Raw genomic sequence first — 17,178 nt, forward strand, 5'->3', positions numbered from 1 at the left:
AAAAGACAGCAGAGCAGAGCAGAGCAAGCCGATCATCTACTAGTAATATTGGATAATTGCCAATCGTGACTTGTTTTTATTTTGTTGAATGTGGATGTGGAATGACAATAGCGGAGCAAGGAGAGTAGGTGACAGAGTACTACAACTGTTGGAGGGGGATTTCTGAATTAGCGGGGAAGGCCTGTCGATGGTACTGATCTCTCGTAGCGAGTTGAAGAACTAACTGTTAGTCACCCATTTTACCCCCCTCCACACCCACTCAACACTGCTGGTCACCCATTAAGCGCAACATTAGATGAGTTCTCTGTCCTCTTCTCTGTGTTGTGTAGGTGTTTGTGGTGCATTGATATAGAGAATAAGATTAAGAAGAGCGAAGTCCGCTATGATGCCACTGCGCTAGTGTAGAAATTTCGGGCAAGAAGTCGGGTATTTGTATTCGCTGTGTAGAAAAAGAGCCTGTTTCAAATGATAATATTTTTTTATTGAAGCAAAAAAAAATATTCAAAGTATGGTAGTTTCATGCAGTGCTTATGGATGAACGAATCTGCATGCGCCAGATAAAAATATTTCTTTTCATACATAAGTATTTTTATATTTTCATCGGTCATGTTTCAAGCAGGCTAAGCCTAGTGCCAAATGATCGTTTCAAGGAATATTGTGCTTAGGTTGATTCATTATCATTATTTGCCAAGTAATAAAATATAAGTTTCGGTAATATTATAATAAATATTTTATTTCCATAGATCCAATATTCCATATCCATATTCCATTCCATTAATTTGTCTTATATTGTAATATTTTGTGAACTATGAAAATATTGTATGCTAAATTTGTATTATAAAAAATATTATTTGCTAAAATTGTCTATAAATTCTTCATTATTGCTATTGTTTTATTTTTCCCGTTCTTATAATATGTAGTTATTTATTATCTTGTATTAAATATAGTAGTATAGAGTATAGTGTTAGGTACCTATACTTAAGTTGCAAAACGAATGAGAAACAGTTTCATGAAATATTGTGATAATGGTTAATTTATTATTATTTGCCATCTAATAAAATATACGGTAATATTAGCGATCTATAATTTTTGTTTTATTTTTCCCGTTCTTATAATATGTAGTTATTTATTATCTTATATTAAATATAGGAGAATAGAGTATAGTTAGGTACCTATACTTAAGTTGCAAAATGAATGGAAATAGTTTCACGAAATATTGTCATAACAGTTAATTTATTATTTGCCATCTAATAAAATATACGGTAATATTAGCAATCTATAATAAATTAATGTTTTATTTTCCATATCCTAAATACATGGTAATAGGGAAATATTGTAAAAATGAGATTCATTTGCTAATAGAATGGATCAAAATCTATAGTGAGGTGGGTTCACTAAATTAGATGTTTGGTTGAGTTAAAAATAATGTTCAATGAACAAATCATTGTATCATATGGTAATGGAAATGACGAAAAGTTGAAAAAAAAATTATATTGAAATCCATCAAGTACCTATGTCGAAAGATATAACGCAATGAAAGTCGATGTTTTCCCATATAAGTCTGTCTGGGTGCCTGACTTCTTGCCCGATATTCGATGGCGACGAGAAATGAAGGAGGCAGCATCATGCTTCCAAACGCTTGAAGGTATAGCTTAGTCATCTAACTATATATATCAATGTTGTGGTGTTTAACTTACATTGTTGTTAGCTTGGTTGTGACGTCAAGATGGGCGGATTTGGCAGTTAGATGTTGGCTTCAGAGGCTAGGCTTCCCAGCGTGTCTATTCTATAAATGGTCTAAGGTAGGGACTGGAAAACAGCTGCTTCCTGTGCAGTTTGGCGAAAACAATCATTTTCGGCCTCCATATGACACACGTAAACCAGCTCATTACATCCAAGTGGGGCGAAATAGTATATTTCGCACCTAGGGCCGAAAATGAGATATTTCCGGCTCGAAATCGGTTTTTAAGTCCGAGGCCGTAGGCCGAGGACTAGAAAAGATTGAGAGCCGGAAATACATTTTTGCCCATGGTTCGAACACTATTTTTCGCCACACCAAAAAAAAACTTCCCAATATATAAGAAATTAAAAAATAAATAAAATTCAAACAGCCTATTTTGATAGTTTGAATCTTGGTTATGACAACTTTCACTGTCAATTAATTTCAATATTACTAATTAATAATTTACAATAGTGACAATATTTTTATACTATTAATATTTCGAATAATTGTTTGAATTTTTATAGCTCGCGCTTTGCGCCTGGTGCAATATCTCATGGATAGATGGATGAATAGAATTTTCATTACTATTTTGAAATAATGTGATTAAAAAATTAATATAATTGCATATTTCACAGTTTTGTCTCAAAATATATCTAAAAAATTGATTGAAATTTAAATTACGGTAACTAATATAAAAAATAGCTAATAAAAGTCGAAATTCATCGACAAAAAAAATGTCACTGACCGAGGTTCGAACCTAGATCATGTTTGTAATTCACTGAGCTTTGAGTTCTGATGTATTACGCCTTTACGCTCTCGGCCATTGCATATTCTTGATGAGAATAGAGAGGCCTGTAAGTCAGGTAACGTATGTAGGCTACTATAATATAGTGTATAGCGGCAAACTTAAAGCTGGTTTGCTGGCATTTTCACAACAAAATATTGCTCTGAAAATAGTTAAATCATAGAGAAAACATTCGAAGATTCAATCTTGAGTGGGCCTAATGTTTTCTCTATATGGTTTGATATTGAAGAAAAATTATCTAAAAGTTTTAATAATGAATTACGGAAAAATTACTAGGAATTTTTCAGTCAAGGCTGAGTTTCACCAGTAGGCTTACCTTAAACTTTAGATCTCTGCTGTATTTTCCTATTATTATTGTTGATTGTATTGCATTAAGAAGTGGAATTCGATAATAAAAAAGAAACAATTATTACTCTACCTCACTTTTAAATATTGATACAATTATTGTACTTTGATTTCAAATTCGATTCTTCACTTTTAAATACTTGCGATACGTACCTTTCTGACAATGGACAATGCAGCCAACATTATATTGTTGAGGCTATGGAGATATCATCGTATTCTATTGTTTGATATCAAAAACACAATAATAAATATTAAATTATGAAACAGTAATTCATAAAATATATTATAGACATGATACCGCGATTCACGATACATAATTATATAGATTATTACAGTCGTTATGAGATTATCTCTATGATTTTTGTGAGATCGGACACGATCAGCTGTTATTCAAGGTCATTTTACAGCCCTAGGGCCGTAAAGTTTTACCGGCCTGGTCGGAAAACAATCACTTTCGGCCTCCATATGACGCACGTAAACCAGCTCATTAAATCCAAGTGTGGCGAAAAAATAATTCATTTCAATCTTATCATGCGCTACATATAGGCAGAGACAAATCTAGGTATCTTTACTCTATAATAATAAGCTTATGCTTTATGGGCCAGCATGTGGAAGCGTAAGAAATGACTTGTCATAATTTAAAAGAAAATAACACAAAAATCTTTACTCTATGATAAAGGCCTAAATATGCGAAAGCTGAACTACTATGTTTTGTTGTAGTTCAGCCAACGGGTCTGGTAAGAATTGAAAATTTCTTATGTGTATTATTTATTACCGTGATTACCTGGCAGTAATCATATCAGTTATTCTGTAACGAATGAAATAATCTATAACTAACATATCTTTTGAATTGAAATTCTTACAAACATAAAATACCGGTAATGTAATACAAATAAGGCCAACAATTATTTTTATCACGTAGCCTACTCATACAGAAAGGCCACTTTAGAGTTGCATAAAGATAAACCCTATTATACAGTAATTATGACAGGTTAAACAGAATAATCATGACAGGGTATTAACAAATTATCAAATTCAATGGATAAGCTTTTGGGTACTTTAAATATTAAATCAACGAGACATAAAACAAATAGCTTGGTCTTTATTAATCAATAATATTTTCTGTACACGATTCACCTAGAAATATAAATTTATGTAAGTGCAAATTGCAGAGGATAAAATTAGCTGTATTAGCATTTATTGATAAGGGTGAAAACATGTCGAATGTTTATGAATCAAGTACAATCAAAAAACTTTCAGATTCAATTCATTTCTGCCCTTGTTGAATATAAGTATAATAAGGATGGGCAGTACCATATCAATCCAAATTTTAGAAATTCTGTTATTTTTTTCAATCAATTAAACTGAATCACAGCCTGAATGTTCACGTAAAGTTGATACCGTAATCAAATCTAAAAAAAAAACTAGGTATTCAAATGAGCCTCTAGTAGGCTATCTGTATCATTGTTGAGTAGGCATTGTTGGTACAGTATAAAAACTCAAATAATGGAGGTTGATTTTTGAAAACCATAAAAATTTTAAATTAATTTATATTCAATTATAGTATATTGATAAATATTTTAGTATGAATGTAATTATATCTAATTTCTTTTCATCTAGATATCTTTATACACAAATTTTGATAGACATCTAACTGTACAGTTTCATGATATCAATACAACGGTTCATTTTATACAAAAATTGGAGATTTACATTATAATAGAATAATTGAAATAATATATGCATCTAAATGAAAAGCTGATAATAAGCAAGTTTAACAAGACTAATGGGGGCGATTTCCCATCCTCACACTAAATAATCAATCCTGATGTGCATCTATCATGGGATAATATTTTTTACAAAATCATAAAAATTATCTAATTATGGGTTTAAAGAATATTATAAATTGGAAGAAATATAAAATTAGGTTACTATATGGAATACTATTGACGAAATTTTATTTTTTCTTGAATATAAAAACGACGATATATTTATTTCAATGAAATGGTAATATGAACTGATGACTGCACAAATTTGCTGGGCTTTTACAATCTCAGTTGAAATCATAAACATAATTGATCAATGCACAGATTTCTGTTTTCATACCGGTACCCTGAATTAATGAAATGTTGAAATCTAAACTCATTAATCAGATATCAGTTTAGGTTTAGAGGTACCTCTAAATGAGACAAATTATACATTTTTTCAAATGTACGGTACCTACGCCTACCGAATAGGAGGAATGATTTTCTATCTAATGGCAATGTAAATTCTTTCTAAGAAAATCAAAAATATTATTCTAAATTGCTTGAGTGGAACTACTGTTCAGTAATGATCTATGAAAACCACCTTCTGATTATATCAGAAAGGTATACAATATGTATATTGAAGTTCATTATATTTCTTTTTTGTCCACAAATAATTTGGCAACGGTGTGTTGTTGAAAAAGGATAAAGCTTTATCTGTTTTAGTTCCACTATAGAGATATTGGAATACATAAACTACAATTATAGTCATACTGTGATTTTGATTTAATAAAAAATTGTTTTGGTTCCACTATAGAGATATTGATAATATAGAGACTACAATCGTAGTTATACTGTGATTTTGATTTAATAAAAGGAAATGACTTCCAGTACCAGTCCTACATGTCGTACGCTGATGGTATCAATGTAATACGCTTGAGTTTAGGATTAGGTTTATGACAATATTTTAGAATGTTGCATTCATTTTAGAATTACGGATCAGAAATTTGATCATTGTATATTATATTGTAATCATAGAATTTTGTCAGCAAAAACGATTTAATATCAACATTAATTTTGGAATGTAATTGTTCAACATGCATTTTATTCGAAAAGATTCAAAATAAAAACACTTTTGACCAATGAACTTAATTGAAGGAGAAAGAGCTCACTCAAAAAAAAATACGGGTAACAGTATGCTTCAGATACCTTGAAATCTATTTGAACATTATTTAGCCTTCCAATAGCAAAGAACTTCCTATGCAGCAAATAACTAAATCGCTAATTTAAATAAAAAAGTATAATAAATTAAATCTAACATTTTGTTCAGATGAACAAAAACAAGTTGTTATGCTAAATTCTCTGTTCATCTAACTACGCTGGTCAAACTAGAGATATTTTAAACAACATCAATAAAAATAGTGGTCTTTCTGGAAAAATGGGATCAAATCTCAAAATGAAATTAATAACATCAGCAAGATACTCCTTCCACATTCAGTAGGCCTACTGTACGGCGGAGAAAGATTGATATTTGAAAATTACAATGTTGATATTCTAGCTGAGTATTTAAAGCCTAGCGATAATCATAGGAATCCTCATTATTTCATATCAGATCATTCAATTAATGCCAAACTACAAATATTTTTATATAAATGAAGCCTTGGGAACCGGATTACAAATGTCAATCTGGTATCAAAATGATCAATATTGAAACTTCAAATTTTCAACTACAGATTGTAAAATTTGAAGTGAATACTTGTAAAAAAGTAACTTATACATTAGTTAACCAGCATAAGAGCCCAAATAATAACCCTTCACAAAGATTCAATAGCTTTTGTCTCACTTTAACACCAAGTAGAAAGGAAATATCATCACTAGACTGAAAAACTCTTATAGAATATACTTTATTGAGAAGAAAAAGAACATTACTTTAAACAATTTAGTTTATAAAATTAGTGTTTTTTGTAGGATTATTTACACCCGGGACAAGGAACAGAAGTTTCAGCATAAAAGATAATAAATTTCATATTGAAAAATATAAAATAAAAACAAACGTAAATAAATTCTAACATCTATACCATTCGAATGTTTGTAGTAATATAAAGTATATAATATATTATACTAAATATAAATATTTTCATTGTATTATAATACACTATAACATTATAATTCTTCAACATTATAATTATTTATATAAATTTATCAAGGTGAAAATAAAAATAAAATGCATTCAATAGGAAGGTAGTAGGGCTCAAACACTCTAAAACTTTTTCAAGAAATCTGTGCATTTCATATTAAATTTGTAACGAATGAACAGTTTAATTCATGATGCAATGAACAGTTTTATTGCAAGCCTCCGAAATAAATTTAAAATCACAAAAACTTGCGAAACGCATCTATTATAGAAACATTTTCTCACACATACAAATTTACTCGGGAATTCAGAAAACAATTAATATTGAATATAAATTATATTCTATGAAGTTGGAAAGTATAACAAATATCATAGAAAGTAGGAAACCGATTTACAGTGTATGATGATGAAGATGATGATGATGATGATGATGATTATAGATGATAACGATAAAGATGATAATTAGAATAATCACAATTAAGATGATGAAGATCACACATCTGAAAAGTGAGCGCTCAATCGTCTTTCCTTTTTTACACAAATGAGGAACGCTGCTGCATTTATTCATACATTTTTTTGTTGTTTGCATATGATGTATTTTATGTTATCATATATTTATGTAGTCCAAGACTAAAAACATCTACACACAATTGTTCAGTGAGAACGAGTGATTGCACAGTCCTGCTTGCAACATCATTTGGCAGCCTTGCTCCGGTTCAGTCACTAAAAGGAGACAGCAACAGCAGCAGCAGATCCTTAGCAGCCATCTTGAACCCTCCTTCACCAACGCTCTTTCTCTTGCTGAGTATGTGTGTATCCCCCCCTAGCTACGCACGGTACATACCTGCTGGGTACACACAACAGAGAACAAAACAATAATAAAAAACCGATAACATACGAAATAAAAAATAACTAACTAATTTACTAACATGCGCACATACAAGAGTTATTTTTTCAAATCGATCAAAACTAAATTTTTAGATTATTCTTTTATTGGATTAAAAAATTGGAATTTCGTTATCCGTAATCAAAACTATTTTATTCATATTCGAAGAGCTTAGAATTACAGGAATTATAATAATAAAACTTGATGTTACCAATCCAACGTTATGTCAAATCATAGGAATATGGTAGAGAAATCGATGTAGTAATTGAGTAATACAATAGAAACTGCTCACAGTAAAACACTACTTCTTTACGAAATAAAAACTCATCGTAAAATAGCTGATATTTGGGTAGGTAACCAATAATCTATTTTACGCTTCCTGCGCATATGCATTACGTTTAAGCTCGCTACGCATGCTTGGTACGTTTTTTGCTTTAGAGCTCGGTGAAATAAAAAAATTATAAGTTTTTGTTCAAAACCAGTTGATTGAATCAATCATGATATTATTGACCGAGCGAAGTAAGATCTAAAGCTGCGTTTTCGTTTGTGTGTGAATGCCGTCGTCGACCACGACAGGGTGAGGATCAGATTGGGTAGATTCAAATTGTCTAAATAACCTAAAAGATTAAGCTAAATTATGTTTTAATGAGGGAGGTTGAGTTTATACTTTTAAATGGCAATATGTTGATACTACTAAAAATGTTTTCATTCTTGAATAATAAACACAAATAATAAAAAGTTATTTGATCAGCTGTTCTAGCACACTTGAAATTTGGACAATATGAATGTCAACAATGCTTGTCGTCGTCGACTGCGAAAATTTACGCACAAACGAAAATGCACCTTTAGATACAAGTCAACGGTTTTACATTTCTCTTCAAGTTTATTATGTTCCGCATTTACGGCGAAACGCGGCAATAGATTTTCATGAAATTTGACAGGTATGTTCTTTTTTATCTCATATCGATTTCCAGGTACACCTGACAACAATGCTCCTTGTATTGTAAAAAAAAACAAATTTTTAGCTTCAAATTGTCCTCACAGTGATATTTCACACAATGATATAATAATTATGAGATTATGTTCAAGGAGAATCAACTGTTAGATGCACTTTCAGTATTCACTAGTGGTGAGGCGCGCATAAGGACACCTCAAGGATCAAAATTTCAAACACTTATAACTTTTCACACAATGCTCGGATCTCATCGTAACTTACTACACTTCATTCTTTTTGCATCGTCAAGGAGATTCAAAATCATGCATCATAAGTCAAATTCAAAAAATCTAAAATTAATTTTTCGGGGCACCGAGCTTCGCTCCGGAGTACAAAAGCATAGAAGCAAACAAGCATCTATATAAGAGAGAGTAGGGTCCGGAAAAACGGAAATGATTTAGATCTCCAAATTTTGCACATAGATTCAAAAATATCAATCTCGTGTACCTCGAAGTCCAAATTTCAATTTTCCTTCTAGATTTTTCATAATTAATGTTCAAATTTGTTCAAATTATGGGACATACGATTTCATACGGCGATGTCACATTCAAATCATATGATAAAAAAAACAGCTGTTCTATTATTGCTTTCTACCTGATTCAACTTAACCTCAATAATATTGTTTTAATAATAATTGTATTGATAAATATTTTTAATAATAATATTGTTATTATTATTAAGATTATAATAGTATTGTTTTGATAATTATATTTTTATTTTCACAAACTCTGTATAATAATATGGTGAATGTGAAACTGCTGCATCAAAGAAATAATCTCAAAAACATCTGTTTAGAAAAAACATAGTTTTGAAACTTCGTTTTTCTGATGCAATGCATAGGCCTACATGTGGCATGGATTATTAATTTTTCAGCTAGAACAGTTTTTTGAGACAAAGTGCTCAATAAACGTATACAGTTTTATCAATGCTGTATCGGCAATATGAATACGCATGCAGTTAATATGGCTTTGAATAAAGGTGCTGATATTCTTACATAAATAAATTATTCTCATCCATTTTTATCTAATTTACAGTCCCAAAATTATTCGAGCCCTGATAGAATGATTGACTCACTGTACAGTCAGTCGAAAATTTTAATATTGAAATGAGGGGTATTTTGGCAAGCTGAACAAAAAAATAAGGTCCTATGCACCTTTCGATATTTCTTCACGTGAAAAATGAGTTTTGTGGGTTGTCAAAACTCCCCCTGAAAGAGAAACTATTCAACTTATCCTATCTTTTAGAATAACAATGATTTCTGCGTTGAATAACATGTTTCTTGCCAACAACAATCGAACTCTTTGTGAATTTAGATATGACCTACACTGTAGATTTATATAATTCTATCAATTAAATACATGGAAATTGAAGTATTTATTTAAGTCAGTTTATGGTTAGTTGATGAAATTGTTGATTAATTGTAGAGCGAACTGCACGGCGAATTGTAATGGAGGACTCTGATTGGCTGAAAAGTTCAGCGTTCCGAGTACGGTACGGAGAACAGTTAAAACAGAGGCAAGCGGCACGGTGAACGGTTCGGCGAATGTTTAACAGCTGATTTTTAACTTTATGAAACATATGCTCATGTTCGCTGAAAGGCGCGATGTTCGGCGGAATGCACGGTTTGCTGCGCGGTTCGAGGTTCGGTTCAGCTTGTGTAGTCGCACAATTAGATGATACAAGACATCTATACAGATCACAGATCAAAGCAACATAATAGTCTATACTATAATAAAGGAAAGAACTGGCTTATACATGTACGGAATAGGAAAATTATGTTTGACACATAATCACGTCTTAACTACCGGACTGATTTACTTGAAATGTTGCATATCAATTCTTAATCAACCGAGGATTCTTACAGGCCTATTTTCAATTCTTCCAGATTTCATTAAGTCAAGTTTTCAGTTTGTTGAGTTTTAAAATAGACCCTTGCGAAGCACGGGTTACCTGCTAGTAATTTATCCCCCACCTGATTATATAAGCAAGTCAGAACATTGAAAAGTCCGACGCCAATATATATTCTGTAACCAGCTTCCCATTGATTTTCGCATGCTGCCATCGCAATTTACGCGGAAGGTAGTAAAATGTTGTAATGACATTATTTTTACTTTCCTTGCCCTATTACCATAGGTAAGGAAAGTATGGCTTTCCAAAAAAATTAAGGTACCCTAATTTCAAATTTGCTATACGTTTCAAGGTCCCCTGAGTCCAAAAACATGATTTTTGGGTGTTGGTGTGTGTGTGTGTGTGTGTGTGTGTGTGTGTGTGTGTGTGTGTGTGTGTGTGTGTGTGTGTGTGTGTGTGTGTGTATGTCTGTGAACACGATAACTCCAGTCCTAATCAACCGATTGACTTGAAATTTTAAACTTAAGGTCCTTATACCATGAGAATTCGACAATAACAAATTCAATAAAATTGAAATCAAAATGGCGGAAAAAATGTCGGATAATGACTAAAAAACCATGTTTTTCACGGTTCTCGAAAACGGATCTAACGATTTTCTTCAAATTTATACCATTGATAGCTACCTATTTATAAGTCCTATCAACTGACATGAGTCTCATTTCTGGGAAAATTGCAGGAGCTTCATAATATTTTTGAGAAAAATGCCGGATAATCACTAAAAAAACATGTTTTTCATGGTTTTCTCGAAAACAGCTCTATCAATATTTTGTTCAAATTTATACCATGGATAGCTATTAATAAGTCCTATCAACTGACATGAGTCTCATTTCTGGGAAAATTGCAGGAGCTCCGTAATATTCTTGAGAAAAATGGCGGATAATTACTAAAAAAACATGTTTTTCACGATTTTCTCAAAAATGACTTGACCGATTTTTTTTTCAAATTCATACCCTGTATAGTTATCAGCTCTATCAACTGGCATGAGTCTCCTTTCTGGGAAACTAATGGGGGGTCCACCCCATCCTTGAGAAATGGACTTTGTAACCTCCTTCTCGTGCATGAGCTAGGTAGGTAGAGCAGTTCATAAAAAGAACACAGACGAGATATTTCATCTGTAGAACAGCTGTTTTGACGACTTTTAAAAAAATCATCGAATTTCACAATTTACACAAAGGAAAAAGTACTCTGAAAACAATAATAAATTATATATACACATATACAGAAGTCTGATCGTAGTTTCAAATATGTTGTCACCAATCGTCATTATGTTATTCCCCTGAATTATTCTCGTTTAAGAATGGGGCTTACAGTTCAATGAGCAAGGAAAGTTGTGTGAGTGTACCACACCAGATTTTTCAAGATTTTTGAGCGCTTTCATTTAAGACCAGACGAAGTTTCTACGATATAAATTCACGAAGATACCATATGCGGGTATTTGATCATTTTACTAATTTTGGGACTTTTTTATTTCAAACGGGCTAATGACAAAACTATCCAACAGATTTCTATGAAACTTGGTATATAGGTTCTTTTCATCGAGTAGATGCCCGGAATTGAATAAAATTTCGAAATTGCCCTTTCACCCCCCCCCCATTTAGGGCCCGAAAATTTTGAAATTTTGATTTTTTTTCCAGAAATGAAATCGATTGACTTGATAGTATTACGGTATAGGTATACAAAAATTGGAAAATATCGGATAATTAGGGGAGACTGGGGAAATTTTCAAATTATCGTGAATTTTCAAATGTTGATCAACTTTGAGTACTTGATGTGAAAAATCTGTAATGAGTTGAGATTTCGGACTACCAAAAGGGCTTGGAGACATGTTTAAGGTATAGGTACATGTTTAAGGCTATTCACATTTGAAATTTCAAATCTTTTAATGTCCGATTAATCTCTGTAGCTTTGTCTAAATAATAACAGAAAGATGAAAGTTGCCATTTTTGAATCTAGCATTTTATCGAATGTGAATGTCGCGATCCTAGCGGTTAAAAATTGAAAGTGATTCACATTTTGCACTTTACACTGTAGAGCGACACAAAAATGTGCAAAAAATGCACATTTTTAACGGCGCATGCGCTACCGTTTTAACGCGCATGCGCTTAAAAAAGATTTCTAAATATTTGTTTGTTTGTTTTTAAAGCTTCCCAGAGACTCTAATCAGAGTATAGGAATTGTCAAAAAATTATAATACATACAGTATTACAAAAAAAGAAAAAAAATTACACAAAGGAACCCTCCTACACACAAACTCTTCCGTGGTATAGAATACTCCAAGCATCAAAAAAATTTTAATTCCTTCTCAAAAACATCGACATCTTCACAATTTTTCAAGTGAGTAGGAAGCTTTCTAATAAATTTAAGGCCCATATATGTAGGTTTTTTCTCAAAAAGAGCTGTTCTGTGATACAGTGAAGCATAGTCTCCTCTATTTCTAGTATTGTATCCATGCGAATCAGCATTTCTAGTCATTGTCTTTCTTCTAACATGCATAATCACCTCATAGATATAAATAGAGGGAACGGTTAGTATGCATAATTCTTTAAAGTTGTTCCTACAGGACTCTAAAGGCATAATACCTTTGATCGCTCTAACAGCTTTTTTTTGGAGCTTGAACAACTTCTCCAAATTCTGGCACGACCCACCCCACACAATAATGGCATAGCGGATGTGTGACATTATGAGTGAGTGGTAGACTGCCATTGTGAGTTTGGTATCATTCAATCTTCTTATTTGTCGGAGTGCAAAGACTCCAGATGCAATCCTCCCACAGAGCTGATCAGTATAGAAATCCCAAGAGAGATGCTGATCCAGAGCAAACCCTAGGAATTTCACGAAATGAGGCTGGTTAACATTTTTTTCATTTATCTGTACATTAATAAGTTGATCTATCCTGGAATTAATTCTATGTTTAAATTGTAAAAAATGGGATTTTGATTTATTAATTCCTAATTTGAGTTGAGAGAGGTACTGGGCTATGACATTAATGTTCAAGAAAGATTCTATTTTCAACACACTTGCATCCTGGGAGCTGCAAATGTATGATGTGTCATCGGCATACATTTAAACTCTACCCTGGGATATAACTTTTGGCACATCATTTACATATAGCAAAAACAACAAAGGGCCAAGTATAGAGCCCTGTGGTACACCAGCCTTCACTGATACTCTATCCGATAAGTAATGAATTATCTTCCCTTTCTCTTCCCTTGTTATTTCCACACACTGAGACCTATCCAGGAGATAGGACCTGAACCATTCCAGTTCAACATCTCTCACACCCACCAACTCCAGCTTCCTTAACAAAATTGAATGGTCAACGCAATCGAAAGCTTTGCTTAGATCCAGAAAAATTCCAACAGCTTTCTCACCCTTATCCATCATATCAATTATATCCTCAAAAATGGATACAATTGCCGTCTTTGTGGATCTTTCTTTCTGAAACCCATGCTGCTCCTTGGCCAGAATTTGATTTTCAGCAAGATGTTCAACAAAGCGAAACATCATACACTTCTCAAAAACCTTACCTATAGAATTCCCAAGAGTAAGTAATAGGACTGAAATTATTTGCAACGTTTCCCTCACTGCCTTTGTGAATGGGTACTACTTTTGATTCTTTTAATTTATCAGGGAATACACCGTACTTCAAAGATTCATTTACCAAATGGGTGAATGGATCTAATAAGTTTTCTTTACAAGACTGCAACACCATAGTAGATATTCCCATCCAGACCAGTTGACTTTTTCCCTTTCAGACTATTTAATATCTTATCCATCTTCTCTCTAGTAAAAGGAGCAGCTATGAATTTATTCACAATACTTGTTCTGTCATCATAGGAGTCAGAGAAATAATGTTGTCATTTAATTGTACAGAGACATTATTCTTTATGCCAGCCTTCTGAAAAAAATTATTAAAATAGTTGGAAACTTCAAAGCCTCCTCTCAAAACCGTTCCCTCTTCTGTTACAACTTCGTCTATATAACAGTTCTCATTCCTCCGTTTCAACACACCCCTCTCTTCATTTATCACCCTCCAGACAGAAAGATTCAAATTGTTGGACTCCTGTAAAGAATCTGCTGTAAATTTACGCTTAGCCTATCCAATTTTATTCGCATAAAACTTCTTCAATCTAATATACTCTTGTTGGTGTGCATGGTCTCTACTTTGTGTGAAGCGTCTAGAGGCAGCTCATCATTAATCCATTTATTCTTGATATTTCCTCCACTTATTATAACTTTTTTAATTGGACAACAGACATTATAAAGGTAATTCAGAGTTTGTACAAAATTTGAATACTTTTTGTTGAGATCATTTCCATTATAAACTTCCTGCCACTTTTGTTTTGATAAATGCATATTTAGACAAACCAATCAATATTCAATCGTAGTACCATGAAAACAGCCACTGACAGCGAAATGAAATTTCATGTTCCTACTTTTTCGCCTCTAATGTCATCAGCCCATTGTGGCCGAGTCGATTAGCAATTTATCGCAATTTTTGAAATCTTGTAAAAAATTATCAAATTAAGTAACTTATATAGGGGTATCTAATTTCTTTATTCTTTTCAGCCCCAAATTAATAATATGATTGACTTCAAGTTTTAACCTGCTATACTGATTGATTATTCAAATTCAATGATATTGGAATACATTTCAATTACCGTATCTAAATAATTCAAATTAAACTCAAATTTAAAATAAAAGATTGGGTTATGTTTACATTTATCTGGGCCCAGGCCGTGTGTCCATCATATTGGACCCAATATTTTATGTCATCACAATGTTAGTAAGATTCCAAATAATTCGTTGAAATTTCATAGAAACATCAATTAGATGTTAAAACATTAATCAATAAGAAATTTGATGAAACATATTAAAATAAGTAAATAGTTTATTGATTTCTTGAAGAATGTCAGTCACTATAGTGTAGTCCACGATATAATGGCAGTAAAGAAAGATAGGAGAACAACGTTGCCAAGTGTCATAAATTGACTTCATTGCACTGCTAATGTAATGGCATGGCGCCCTTTTCAGAGAATCTTCGTCCATGGTTTCCAGCATTTATTTGCATTCTTGTATGAGTAAAGGAACTCATGAAACAATTTTTAAGAATGTTACTATGATCTAGAAATTGAAAGTAAACAAACACCTTTGAACCTATGATGCGCATTTCCAAAGTCTCATGGAGAATGTGAAGTCAATGGAGGGATCAGGGAGGCGGGTTTCTTATTTATATCAGAACATTTTCTTACTGAAAGCTCAACTTATAACATTTTGTTGGATTTTTTGGTACACAAATGTTAGTTTCCACACCAGAGTTCCCAATAGGGTCGGGGTGGAGGACGGGTGACGAATTCTTTTTTGGAGAGGATATTTATTTATTGATACACAGAACACAATTATTTCAATTGATTGGGGAAGGACCAACAGGCACAGCCCAAAACTGTTTCTTTCCCGAATTTTGATGTATACACTATAATACGGTAGTCCAAAAAGTAGGTTATGTTCCATACACTTTTGTACTCCAATTTTTAGACCAAACATTTGAAAACAGAAAAGTTCGAATTTAGATTAGAGGTTCGGAAGATCTTATGAGATCAACAAGAGTGCTCCTCACTGAAGTTCAGAGCTCATAATCCTAAGGCTTGTATAGAGAGGCTCATATTGCCAAGAAAGAAAGGCGGGCGCGGGCTCATTGACATAAAATGGTGTTGTGAGAGACAAATCTGAAGCATGAAGACATACTTCATGGAGAAAGAAGGTGGCGTGTATGCAGCAGTGAGAAAAACTGATAGAGGGTACACCCTACTTAATCTCTCTGAGCGAACTTGAAAACCAACAAACAGCATGAGAGTGAGATCCTGGAGCAATGGAAGTCAAAGCAGCTTCATGGAAGACATGCATTTGCCTTATCTCAGCCTGGAGTTTTAGTGATTTTTTGTGATTCATGCAGGCGTTGTGGCTTGGCACCTGAGATTATTCATATTCAGCACATCATGTCAGCATGTCAATCACTGGCAGCTACTGACTATTTAAAGCGCCACAATGCAGTAGCTGGGATCTTGCATCAGGACCTCACTTTGAAGAATAGAATCATTGATCAGAAGCTGCCCTACTACTCATACAAGTCATCCCCAGTCTTAGAGAATGAGACACATAAGTTGTACTGGGATCGATCAGTGCTGACAGACAGAACAATTGCTCATAATAGGCCAGATATCATCCTCATGAATAAGGTAGCCAAGGAAAGGGGCCGCGGAATTGGAAATATCTGGAACTCAAAATATCAATGTTAAATGTCCTATGCTTGAAAACTGTTGCTGGGTGGAACTCCGAATATTTGTCAGACAGCGGAATTGGAAATAGCCGGATCTCGAAATATGTTGCTAGGCGGAATTGGGAGTATCTGGAACTCAAATTATTTGTTTGTCAGATGGCGGAATTGGAAATATCTGGAACTCAAAATATCAGTGCCAAAGTGGGAGTACTGGTAATGTGTCTGTGATTGAGAAATGGTTCAAGTCTGACTTATTTTCTGGAATGATATGGACTAATTACCCACTTAGGGTAATTCATAGCTCATTATATATTAAAATTATATTGGTTTATAAAATAATAGTCATGTACATATTATGCAA

General features: G+C 33.0%; 1 protein-coding gene across 5 annotated transcripts in view; it reads right to left on the bottom strand.

Moving 5' to 3' along the window:
- Nucleotides 1-3,955: 3,955 nt before the first annotated feature.
- LOC111050374 (ras-related protein Rab-5B) overlaps nucleotides 3,956-17,178 on the bottom strand; it is a 42,260-nt gene continuing 29,037 nt past the window's right edge. For 3 of the 5 annotated variants that reach the window (XM_039423767.1, XM_039423769.1, XM_039423770.1), the window contains exon 6: nucleotides 3,956-7,599. The gene's annotated coding sequence lies outside the window, so the exon portion shown is untranslated. The remainder of the gene's footprint in view (nucleotides 7,600-17,178) is intronic. The other 2 variants (XM_039423768.1, XM_039423771.1) reach the window with 1 other exon arrangement.

This window comes from Nilaparvata lugens, chromosome 3 (assembly GCF_014356525.2).
Source record: "Nilaparvata lugens isolate BPH chromosome 3, ASM1435652v1, whole genome shotgun sequence".
NCBI lineage: Eukaryota > Metazoa > Arthropoda > Insecta > Hemiptera > Delphacidae > Nilaparvata > Nilaparvata lugens.